The sequence below is a fragment of the Vombatus ursinus genome, unplaced genomic scaffold (assembly GCF_900497805.2).
Source record: "Vombatus ursinus unplaced genomic scaffold, bare-nosed wombat genome assembly UNPS02014811.1, whole genome shotgun sequence".
In the NCBI taxonomy this organism is placed as follows: Eukaryota; Metazoa; Chordata; class Mammalia; order Diprotodontia; family Vombatidae; genus Vombatus; species Vombatus ursinus.
Genome location: NW_020954589.1, coordinates 12,882,251 through 12,893,654, shown reverse-complemented (window position 1 = coordinate 12,893,654; position 11,404 = coordinate 12,882,251). Strand labels below are relative to the sequence as shown.

The 11,404-nt window shown below is 36.9% G+C and overlaps 1 pseudogene; it reads left to right on the top strand.

The window, feature by feature from the left end:
• Window positions 1-7,611: 7,611 nt before the first annotated feature.
• On the top strand, window positions 7,612-7,926 carry LOC114053296 (annotated as a pseudogene).
• The last annotated feature ends 3,478 nt before the right edge of the window (window positions 7,927-11,404 follow it).

Genomic DNA, 11,404 nt, shown 5'->3' with positions numbered 1-11,404 from the left:
GAATGATAGGAGAAATCTGTTGGAGGAGACAGGATGGAATGGGATAATTTATGCAGGTAGAAGGTTTAGCTTGCAAAGGAAGGTTATCTCTTTATGTGAGACATGGGGTGGAGGAAGAAATAATATCAGAAGGCATCTGAGTAAAGTTAGGTGAGAAAGACTGGATAAAAGGGAGCTCTTGGTAAATGGCCTCAAGTTTTTCAGTAAAATATGAGTCAAGGTTTTCATTTGAGAGGGTATAGGGAGGGAGACAGGGATGTTTGAGGAGGGATGAAAAAGTTTTTAAAAGGCGTTGTGGTGAGTGGGAGAGTGAATTAACTAGGGAGGTAGAATTGTCTTGTCACAGTGCAGGCCCAGTTGAGATTATGTTACATAAATGTGTTAGTGGTCCCAGTCAGTAGGTTTTTGTGATTTTTTTTTCAGCTTCATTTATCAGCATGTGCGTGGGAGCAAAAGCAGCAGATGATGGGGAAAATCCAAAGCTAGACTTGGCAGGACAAGATCAGCAACAAGATAAGGGAAGATGGTACTTGAGAGAAAAGGACAGTACAGAATCAAATTGGTTCATCAGTGTGTCAAGATGGGAAGGGAGGAGAATATGGCCAATACAGGGGTGGTGGCCTTGGAAAGAATTGAGGGGTCAAGGGATTGGATATTGTGATGAGGAAGAACAGGCTTAAAACAAAGGGGGAGAGGTGGAATGACAAGAAACTGTGATCAGGTAAGGGAATTTTGGAATTCACGAACATGGAAATAGGACAATTGATAATAGAAAGATCAAGGATATGACCATCTCTGTGTGTAACTGAGGTAGGGTGGAGAAGTAGGTCATGGGAAATAATCAAGTTGAGGAACTGAGAGGTTAGATTGAGGAAGCAACAACATGTTGAAGGCCCCTACTATGAGGGCAGGAGTTAGGGGAAAGAGAAAGTCTGCTTTTCTTTATACTCCTAGTACTTAGCACAGTGTCCAGCATATAGTAAGTGTTCGATGAATGCTTGTTTTATTGTCTTCAAACCTTTTACACATTCCTTTTTAAAAAAAATTATAAGCTGAATTTTGTTTCATGTAGAATAAATGAACTAGCATGTACATGCAAAATAAAAAGTTTTTTGTTGTTTTTTTTTAAAATAGCATATTCAGCCCAAGCATGGCACCTAATGTGATATCTGTACTATCTATTCCTTTTCTCTTTCTGGTCGGACTCACTTCTCAACCTGCTCTCATGCTGTCAGGTCTGGGGAGATTTTTCTCAGAATGGAACATCTGTCCATAGCCATGACCACACTCTTTTACAGTTCTGTGAGTAATCTTAGTGAGGTGAGGGAAGGAATATTTTCAGACTCGATCCTTTCATTCCTCAACCCCCACCAGTGTGCCTGCATCAAAACATTTACTAAATCCAAAGGAAAAAAGCAAAAATAATCCTAACATTGAATCAATAGAAGGCAAAAGCAGGAATAATCAAAATATTGTTCTGTTTTGTCTGGTCCCTAAACCTAGGTCATACTCCCATCAATGCACAAAATATTAATGTCAGAAAATGGGCATAAATAAAACTCTCTCTCTCTCTTTCTATATGCATATGTGTGTATGTATGTATGTAATTTATTTTCAGTGTTCTTTTAAAAATTTGAGTTCCAAATTCTCTCCTCTTGCCTCCTCCCACACCCACTGAGAAGGCAAGCAATATATCAATTATATATGTGAAATCATACAAAATATTTCCATACGAGCCATATTTTAAAGAAAAAGAAAAAGAAAGAAAGTGAGAAAATTATACTTCAGTTTGCACTCAGAATTCATCAGTTCCCTCTCTGGGGTGGATGGCATTTTTTCATTATGAGTCCTTTGGATTGTTTATCAGAGCAGACAAGCCTTTCAGTTGATCATCATTACAATATGGCTGTTATTGTGCACAATGATCTTCTGGTTCTTGCTTCACTTTGCATCAATTCGTGTAGGTCTTGCCATGTTTTTCTGAAACCACACCCCTTGTCATGTTCCACAGCACTCCATCACAATCATATGCCACAACTTGTTCAGCTATTCCCCAATTAATGAGCAACCTCTCAATTTCCAATTCCTTGCTACCACAAGAAGAACTGCTATGAATATTTTTGTACATATGACCCCTTTTACCTTTTTTTTTATCTCTTTGGGATATATACCTAGTAGTGGTATTATTAGGTCAAGAGGTACGCATAGTTTTATAGCCCTTTGGGCCTAGTTCCAAGTTGTTCTCTAGAATGGTTGGATGAGTTCACTTCTCCACATTAATGTGCCTATTTTTCCCTCATCCTCTCCAGCTTTTGTCTTTTCTGATATGTGTGAGTGTACCTCAGAGTTATTTTAATTTGCCTTTCTCTAATCAATAGTGATTGAGAACATTTTTTAATATGACTACAAAAAGCTTTTATTTCTTCTTCTGAAAACTGTTTATATCCTTTAATCATTTATCAGTTAGGGAATGACTATTATTTTTATAAATTTGACAGTTCTATACTCAGTATATATTTGAGAAATGAGGCCTTTATCAGAAAAACTGGCTATAAAAATTTTTGATATTACTTCATTGTCTATGGCACCTTTTTAGCAAAATGTAGTTTTCCTGATTATTCCTCTTAATTAGGTCTATTTTTGCTTTTGTTTCATCTGAGATCATGATGGCTGTCCCTGCCTTTTTTAGTTCAGTTGAAGCATATTAGATTCTACTCCAGCCCTTTATTTTAATTCTGTATGCATCTTTCTGTTTCAAGTGTGTCTCTTATGAAGAGCATATTGTTGGATTTTGGTTTCTAATCCATTCTGCTATCTACTTCTGTTTTATGGGTGAGCTCATCCCATTCACATTCACAGTTATGATCACTGTGTATGTACTTCCATCCCATTTTCTTCTGTTTCTTCTTCTCTCTCCCTCCTCAAAAGTCTGTTTTGCTTCTAACCATTACCTCCCTTAATCTGTCCTTCCTTTTGTCATCCCCCTCCTTTTTCTTATTCCCTTCCCCTCTTATTTCCCTATACTCAACTTATCTCTATATTCAACTGAGTGTGTGTGTGTGTGTGTGTGTGTGTGTGTGTGTATTATGCAGAGCTAAGTAGCAGTATTGCTAGGTCAAAGGGTATGCACGGTTTTATAGCTGTTTGAGTCTAGTTCCAAATTATTCTCTGCAATGGTTAGGTGAGTTTACTACTCCCCATTAGTGTACCTATTTTTCCTTCATCCCCTCCAGCATTTGTCATTGCTAATAGATGTGATCAATAGTGATGTATTTATTTATTTGTGTGTATGTGTGTATGTAGTTTTCTGTCTTTGAACCAATTCCAATGAGAGTGAGATTCAAACATTGTTTACTTACCGCCCCCCCATTTTCCTCTCCACTGGAAAACCTATTCCTTGTGTGCCTCTTTTGTGTGAGAAAATTTTCTCCATTCTGTCTTTTCCTTCCCCCTTCTCCTAGTGCATCCCTCTTTCTCACCACTTCAATTTATTTTTTTATTTTTTTAGATCATTTCAATATAATCAATGCACATCCATGCCCTTGGTCTATGTTAACTTCTTTTAATGCCCTAATAATGATAAAGTTCTTGGAAGTTATATATATCATCTTCCTATATTGGAATGTAAACAGTTTAACTTTATTGAGTCCCTTATGATTATTCTTTCATATTTACCTTTTTATGCTTCTCTTGAGTCTTCTGTTTGAATGTCATATTTTCTATTCATCTCTGGTCTTTTTATCAGGAATGCTTGAAAGTCCTCTATTTCATTAAATATCAATTTTTTCCCCTAAAGGATTATACTTAGTTTTGCTGGGTGATAATTGGTTGTAATCCTATCTCCTTTGCTTTCCAGAATATCATATTCCAAGTCCTCCACTCCTTTAACATGGAAGTCACTAAATTTTGTGTGATCTTGACTATGGCTCCACAATATTTGAACTGTTTCTTTCTGGCTGCTAGAAGTATTCTCTTTGACCTGGGAGCCCTGGAATTTGGCTACAATGTTCCTGGGAGTTTTCATTTTGGAATCTCTTTGAAGAGATTGATGAATTTGTTTGATTTCTGTTTTACCTTCTGTATCTAAAATATCAGGGCAGTTTTCCTTGATAATTTCTTGAAATATGATGTTGCAGCTCTTTCTTTGATAATAGCTTTCAGGTAGTCTAATAATTCTTAAATCTTCTCTTGCTGATCTGTTTTCCAGGTCAGTTGTTTTTCTGATGAGATATTTCACATTTTTTCTATTTTTTCATTCTTTTGACTTTATTTTATTGTTGTTTTTGTTTGTTTGTTTTTTTGATGAAACAATTGGGGTTAAGTGACTTGCCTAGAGTCACACAGCTAGTAAGTGTTATATGTCTGAGGCTAGATTTGAACTCAGGTCCTCCTGACTCCAGGGCTGGTACTCTATCTACTGTGCCACCTAGCTACCCCTGTTTTATTGTTTTTTGATGTTTTATGGAGTCATTAGCTTCCCCTTGCCCAAATCTATTTTTTTTTCCTTTTTGGTGAGGCAATCAAGGTTAAGTGACTTGCCCAGGGCCACACAGCTAGTATATGTCAAGTGTCTGAGGCCGAATTTAAACTCAGGTCCTCCTGACTCCAAGGCCAGAGTTCTATCCACTGTACCACCCAGCTGCCCCCCAATTCTAATTTTTAAGGAATTATTTTCTTCAGTGAATTTTTGTACCTCTTTTTCCTTTTAGTCTATTCTGCTTTTTAAGGAGTTCTTTAATTCAATGAATTTTTGTGCTTCTTTTACCATTAGGCCAATTCTGTTTTTTTAAGGTGTTATTTTCTTTAGTATTTTTTGTACTTCTTTTACCAAGCTGTTAATTCTCTTGTCATAATTTTCTTACATAACTCTCATTTCTTTTCTCAATTTTCCCTCTACCACTCTTATATCTCTTTTTAAAAATTCTTCCAGAAATTCTTGTTGGACTTGGGTCCAATTAGCATTTTTCTTTGAGGCTTTGTTTGTAACTATCTTCACATTGTTGTCTTCTTCTGAGTTTATGTCTTGATCTTCCCTGTCACCATTGCAGCTTTTAATGGCCAATGTAGCTTTTTGATGGTCAAATCACAGTTATGTGATTTACAATTTCTCAGTTATATCCTTCAAGACTCTGAAGTAATTTTAAAAGAGTTGATGGACCATGATGTCCTATAGCCATCTTTAAGTCAATCAGTTTGAAGTTTGCCTTCAAAGAGGTTCTGTCAGTCCCTTTATCTTAAGGGTAGTTTTCTCTCAGGTCCTTAAAATAGCCTGGATCTCCTCAAATTTTTTTATCTGATAGGTTGTGTTTCTTTTTAAGCTGACTTTATCATGGGTTTCCTATACTGATATTCTTTGTATGTCCCTTTCTGCAAAACATCCATATAACAAAAGGCTAGCACCTTAAACATCACACCATTATTTTGTGACAAAACAAACAGGATTTGTTTTAGGATCCAATTTACAGAAGGCACTAAAAGTCAACATTGATAATCCAGTCTTTACAACACCTGACACACCATAGGTGCTTAATAAATGCTTATTGCCTGACTAATTTAATTTTGTGAGTCATTTCAGTCATGTCTGACTCTTTGTGACCCTATTTGCAGTTTTTTTTGGCAAAGATACTGGAGTAGTTTGCAATTTCCTTCTCCCAGATCATTTCACAGATGAGGAAACTGAGGCAAACAGGGTTAAGTGACTTGCCCAGGGTCACACAGCTAATAAGTTCAAATCTGAGACTGGATTTGAACTCAGGAAGATAAATCTTCCAGACTCTAGGCCAAGCACTCTATCCGCTGAGCCACCTAGCTCCCCCACCTGATTGATAGATGCCATCAATCTGAACTCTAAAACCAAAGCCACTTATAAAAGAAGTCAGCTGCTAAGATTGGGAGGTGGTGTGTGGGGAAGGACTACCCTTTAAAGGTGTTAATGTTACTAGCGTGTGATGTAAAATTCTGTCAAATAGGATCCTAGCAGAGAAATCCCCAGAGCAAGACTGTTACATCAACATCAGAGCCAGGAAAGGCTCCTATAATTGGTGAGAGAAACACTACTAGGAAATAAAGGGATTGGGCATTGGGCTTTGTCTTCTTTCATTCCTTTCTATTAGTCACCAGGATGTGGCTTAGAGAACAGGTGAATGGTTTGAATTTAAGATAATAGGGTGAGGGGATGCCCATCAATTGGGGAATGGCTGAACAAGTTGTGGTATATGAATGTAATGGAATACTATTGTGCTATAAGAAATGATGACTAGCTGTGTGACCTTGGGTAAGTCACTTAACCCTGATTGCCTCACCAAAAAAAAAAAAAAAAAAAGAAAAAGAAATGATGAGCAGGAGGAATTCAGAAAAACCTGGAAAGACTTGTATGGACTGATACTGAGTGAAGTGAGCAGAACCAGGAGAACATTGTACACAGTAACAGCCACACTGTGTGATGACTGAGTTTGATAGGCTTAGCCCTTCTCAGTAATGCAAGTATCTAAGACAACTCCAAAGGACTCACAATGGAAAAAGCTATCCACGTCCAGAAAAAGAGCTAGGGAATCTGAATGAAGATGGAAGCATACTATTTACTCTCCCTTTCTTCCCCCCTCCCCAAGATGGCATGCAATCTGATATAGGCTCTACTTATACATTCATATTAAGCATATTTTCACATTAATCATGATGTAAAGAAGAATTAGAACCAATGGGAGAAACCATGAGAAAGAAGAAACAAAACAAAAGAAAGGGAGAGGGAGAAAATTTAAAATTCAAAATCTTATGGAAGTGAATGTTGAAAAGTAAAAACAAATAAATAAATAGTTAAAAAAAAAAGATAATAGAGTGGTAAGCCTCTGGAGTACAGAGATCTAGATTCAGCTAAATCTTCCATCTGTCCTTGTACCTAGCACAATTAACACCACAAGATAGTTGCTTAACAAATGTTTATTTTCTGTATTACAAGGGACAGCTGAGACAAAGGACCATGATGGTCTGAGGAAGATAATCCCCTGCAGGAAGTGACCTATGCAGAAAGAGTCGGCTAAGCTATAGGACAGTGGTCCTCAAAATGTGATCCAAGAACTTCTGGGGGTTCCTGAGACCATTTCAAGGGCTCCATAAGGTCAAAGCTATTCTCATAATAATACTAAGATATTTTAATTTCTAAAATGGTAAATATCAATAGATTATAACTCACATAAACAAAGACTCTTTGGAGGATCCTCAGTAATTTAAAGAGTTCAAAAGGGTCTCAAGACCAAATAAACTGTAGAAAGGAGAAAGAGTACAAGCTTTGGCATCAAATCTGGGTTAGAGTTTGAGCTTTGTCATTTATTACCTGTGTGACCTTGGGCAAATTGCTTCAGCCTCTCCCTGTGACCTCAGACCTCTAAGTTCCACTTTAGCTCTGACGTACATGGAAACATTCAGGTAAACTACCAGGGGCTTTTTAAGGACAAGCCCCAGTTAATTTCTGAAATGGAATTAAGGAGGATTAAAAGAGGTTCTAAAAATTACAAGTCAGTTTAAAAAGATAGATATACATAGGTATCTTGGAAAATTTGCCTTTAAAAAAATTGTGCTAAGCCTCCTGGTACTGACAACGCCATTGCTGCCAATATGCTGAACATCCCTAAAACCTACAAAATGACTGTAAGAAGCGTGACAAGTGCCAACCTCACTAAATAACACATTATAAAAGAGACAAGGACTCCCTGTACACTCAGGGGAAAAAGTGTTAGAATCACTAGAGTATCTATGGTGATCAAACAATGACAATTTTCTGAAGAAAGGCCAAGACCACAAAGATTGTACTGAGGCTCAAATGTTTTTGGGCCCAAATGCATATCTATTAGGACATTAGCCATCAAGAGATGTAAGTACTTTGAAATGGGACAAGAACAGAAGAGAAAGGGCCAAGAAATCCAGTTCTAAGCATCTTTTTTTCACAATAAAAGCCATTAAAATGTTCACGCTTAATGTGTTACTTACATAATACTTTTTAAAATTAATTTAAACTTAAATACTAAAACAAATGCACAATAAGAAAAGAAAAAGAAACATTGTAAACTTAAATACTAAAACAAATATAAAATAAGAAAAACATTGCCATGTGCACAACAAAATGTAAGAGAGGATTCAAAATATACAGCAACAAATTTCTATTTCAAGGAAGCATACGTAATAAATACCACATATTGTGTTCAAAGCTGTCTATCTTTTCTTTACTTACTTGTGATTTTTCTTTTGTTTTCTACTGTGCGCTTTTCACTTCGTTCCTTTTTCCCCCTTCGTCCCCCAAAAGGGCTACAATTAAGTACACATGGATATATTATATATACATATATGTGTATGTATATGTGCATATATGTATATATACACACAGATGGATATACATTCACATGTACATATACATGAGTTTCTATATACATATATACACATATACACATGTTCATACATATATAGACCTATACACACATATATACATACACTTACATATACATACATATACTTAGATATCTAAAAATCATATTCGTATACAGACACATACATTCACATGCCTCTATGTAAGTCTGTACTATACTAGTTTGTCCTCTGTTTCTCTGAGGATGGATATCTTCCTTGATAAGCCTAAGTCTTTCCATATTTTTCTAAGTCTACCAACTCATCATTTCTGACACCACAGCAATTTCCAACCTTATTCTGTCTAGTTATTTTAAATAATCTAAAACAATATTGATTAATATGGCTGACTTATAGTGTAGTATCCCTATTTTTCTCTTTTGATTAAATCTGTTTTAAATAACTTTGTCTGAGATCATGATTACCATCCCTGCTTTTTTTTCCTAACAAATTCTACTACTGATCTGTATTTTTTTTGCATGCATCTCCTTTTCCTATCCCTCCTGACTCCTCTACTTTACTGCTACAGACTACCTTGCTCTCCTATTACTTAATCTACCCCCCTCCAAAGATCCATTCCTTATCCTCTCCACTCACCCTTTCCCCTTATCCTCCTTTCTATCTGAATTTAGAAGACTTTCATAGCCTTCCAAATATATATGTTAGGGGCAGCAAGGTGGCGAAGTGGATAGAGCACTAGCTTTGGAGTCAGGAGGACTCAAGTTCAAATAGGGCCTCACCAATAAACAAACTAAAAAACCCCCAAATATATAAGTTATTCCCTCTTTCTGCCATTCCCATTAATCTAGATACCTTTCTATAACCCCCCTTATCCTATTCCCTTACCCTTTTATTTCTTTATAAATTTAGAAGACTTTTATTGCACTATATATTGTTCTCTCTTTATCCCAGATCTGATGTGAGTAAGGTTCCCTCTAAAAATTCCTCATTTATCCTCTTCCCTCTCCCTATTCCCTTTGCCTTCTTTCTTGATGGAATTTTATAAGCATCGTCCCCTCTTTAACTTCTTCCTGATGACAGTAAGGTTCCAGAACTACCAGTCCTTCCCTCCCCCCCCCATTTAATTCCTATGTATCAATTCTTCTTCTCACACCTCATTTGTATAAGATATTCACTCTTTTTACCTTTTCCTAGATGGTATTACTTTTTAGGATCACGTCATACTCAGCTCTACCCCAATCTTTCTTTAGAACTACCCAATTACCAATTACAGTCTTAGATTTACAGTTTACATTTCCTCATGTAAAAAGTAAACAGCCTGTCCTTATCGAGTCCCTTGTAATTAGTCTTTGATGTTCACCTTACATTTCTCTGGGGCCTTGTATATCAAATTTTCTATTAAGTTCAGGTCTCTTTGCAACAAAATCCTGAAAGTCTGACAATTCATTGAACATCCCCCCCCGCGCCCCATTCAGGATTATTCTTAACTTTGCTGGGTTTGATATTTTCAGCTTCAGCGCCAGTTCTTTTGCTCTTTGATGTATACTGTTCCGGTATCTATGGTCTTTTAGTGTAGCCACTGCTAGCTCTTGTGTGATTCTAATTGTGGCTCCACCATATTTGAATTTTTTTTCTTGTTCTTGTAATATTTTCTCCTTGAGCTGGGGGGTTTAGAATTTAGCTATGATATTCCTGTAGGTTTTCCTCATAGGATCTCTTTCAAGTGGTGATCAGTGGATTTTTTCCATTTCTACTTTCCCCTCTTGTTCTAATGCTTCAGGACAATTTTCTTTAATTATTTCTTGTATTATTGTATCAAATTCTTTTCTTTTTGATTGTAGCTTTCAAGTAGTCTGATTATTCTTATATTTTCTCTTCTTCATCTGTTTTCCAGATCAGTTGTTTTTCTTATGAGATGTTGCATATTCTCTTATATTTTTTCATTCTTTATGTTTTGTTTTATTATTTCTTAGTCTTTTATAACTTCCCTCGCTTCTCCCTGCCCAATTCTAGTTTTCAAGGAGTCATTTTCTTCTATAAGATTCTGGATCTCTTTTTCTAGTTGGTCAACTTTCTTTTCATAATCTTGCTTTTCTTGGATTGTTCTCATTTTTAAAATTTTTCCTCAATTCCTCATTTGATTTTTAAAGTCTTTTCTAAGTTCTATGAATTCATTTTGGGCAGGTGGCCATTTGACATTACTCTTTGAAGTAGGAGAGGCATTTTTTGCTTCAGTATCCTCCTCTGAAGATGAACCCCAGTATTCTGGTTCCCCATAGTTACTTTCTATGGTTGGGTTCCTTCTCCTTTGCCTGCCCTCCAAGATCTCTGCCCTCCTGTAAGTGTCCACACGGCCAGAGGTGTCGCCCCACTGTGTCTGCACTCACTGGGAGTATGCCCAGCGCCCCATCTGGGGCTGACATCTCCTATAAGCAGAGGTTCCCTCAATCTTGCCCTGCTCAGACATCAGACTCCCCTCTCTCACCTGTGGCTCCAAAAAACTGTAGTGTAAGTCTTGGCAGATGGGCTAAACCAAGTCAAAGGCCACAATCCTCTTGGTGAGTTAGGGGGATGTCTACCCCAAGCATGTTTAGACTTTCCCTGGTGGAATGGGTAGATAAGAACAATTTTTTCCAACAGCCATGAAGGCAGCTGAAGTAGGCATTGTAGAACACTTAGAGCTTGGGTCAGATGTCAAAGACTTCACTGCATCCTTGGCATCACTAGTCATCTTGGTTTTTTGTCTTGCCACTAGACTTAGATAACTCTGGAAGAAGAGTGAAGCTGATGACTTTGTACAACTGTGCCCCACTTAAATCTGATTCACCAACAAATCAAGACCCCACGAAGTCATTGTTCCTCTTAAAAAAATTGATGAACAACAACTTGGGTAAGAGTTTAGGACTTGGGCTGAGAAAGACTGGATTTTGAATCCTGCCTCAGGCTCAGTACTAGCTATATGACCCTGGGCAAGTAACATAACCTTTCACAGTCTTAGTTTCTTAGTCTGTAAAATAGGGATAATAATAGCACCTTATGAAGATCAAAT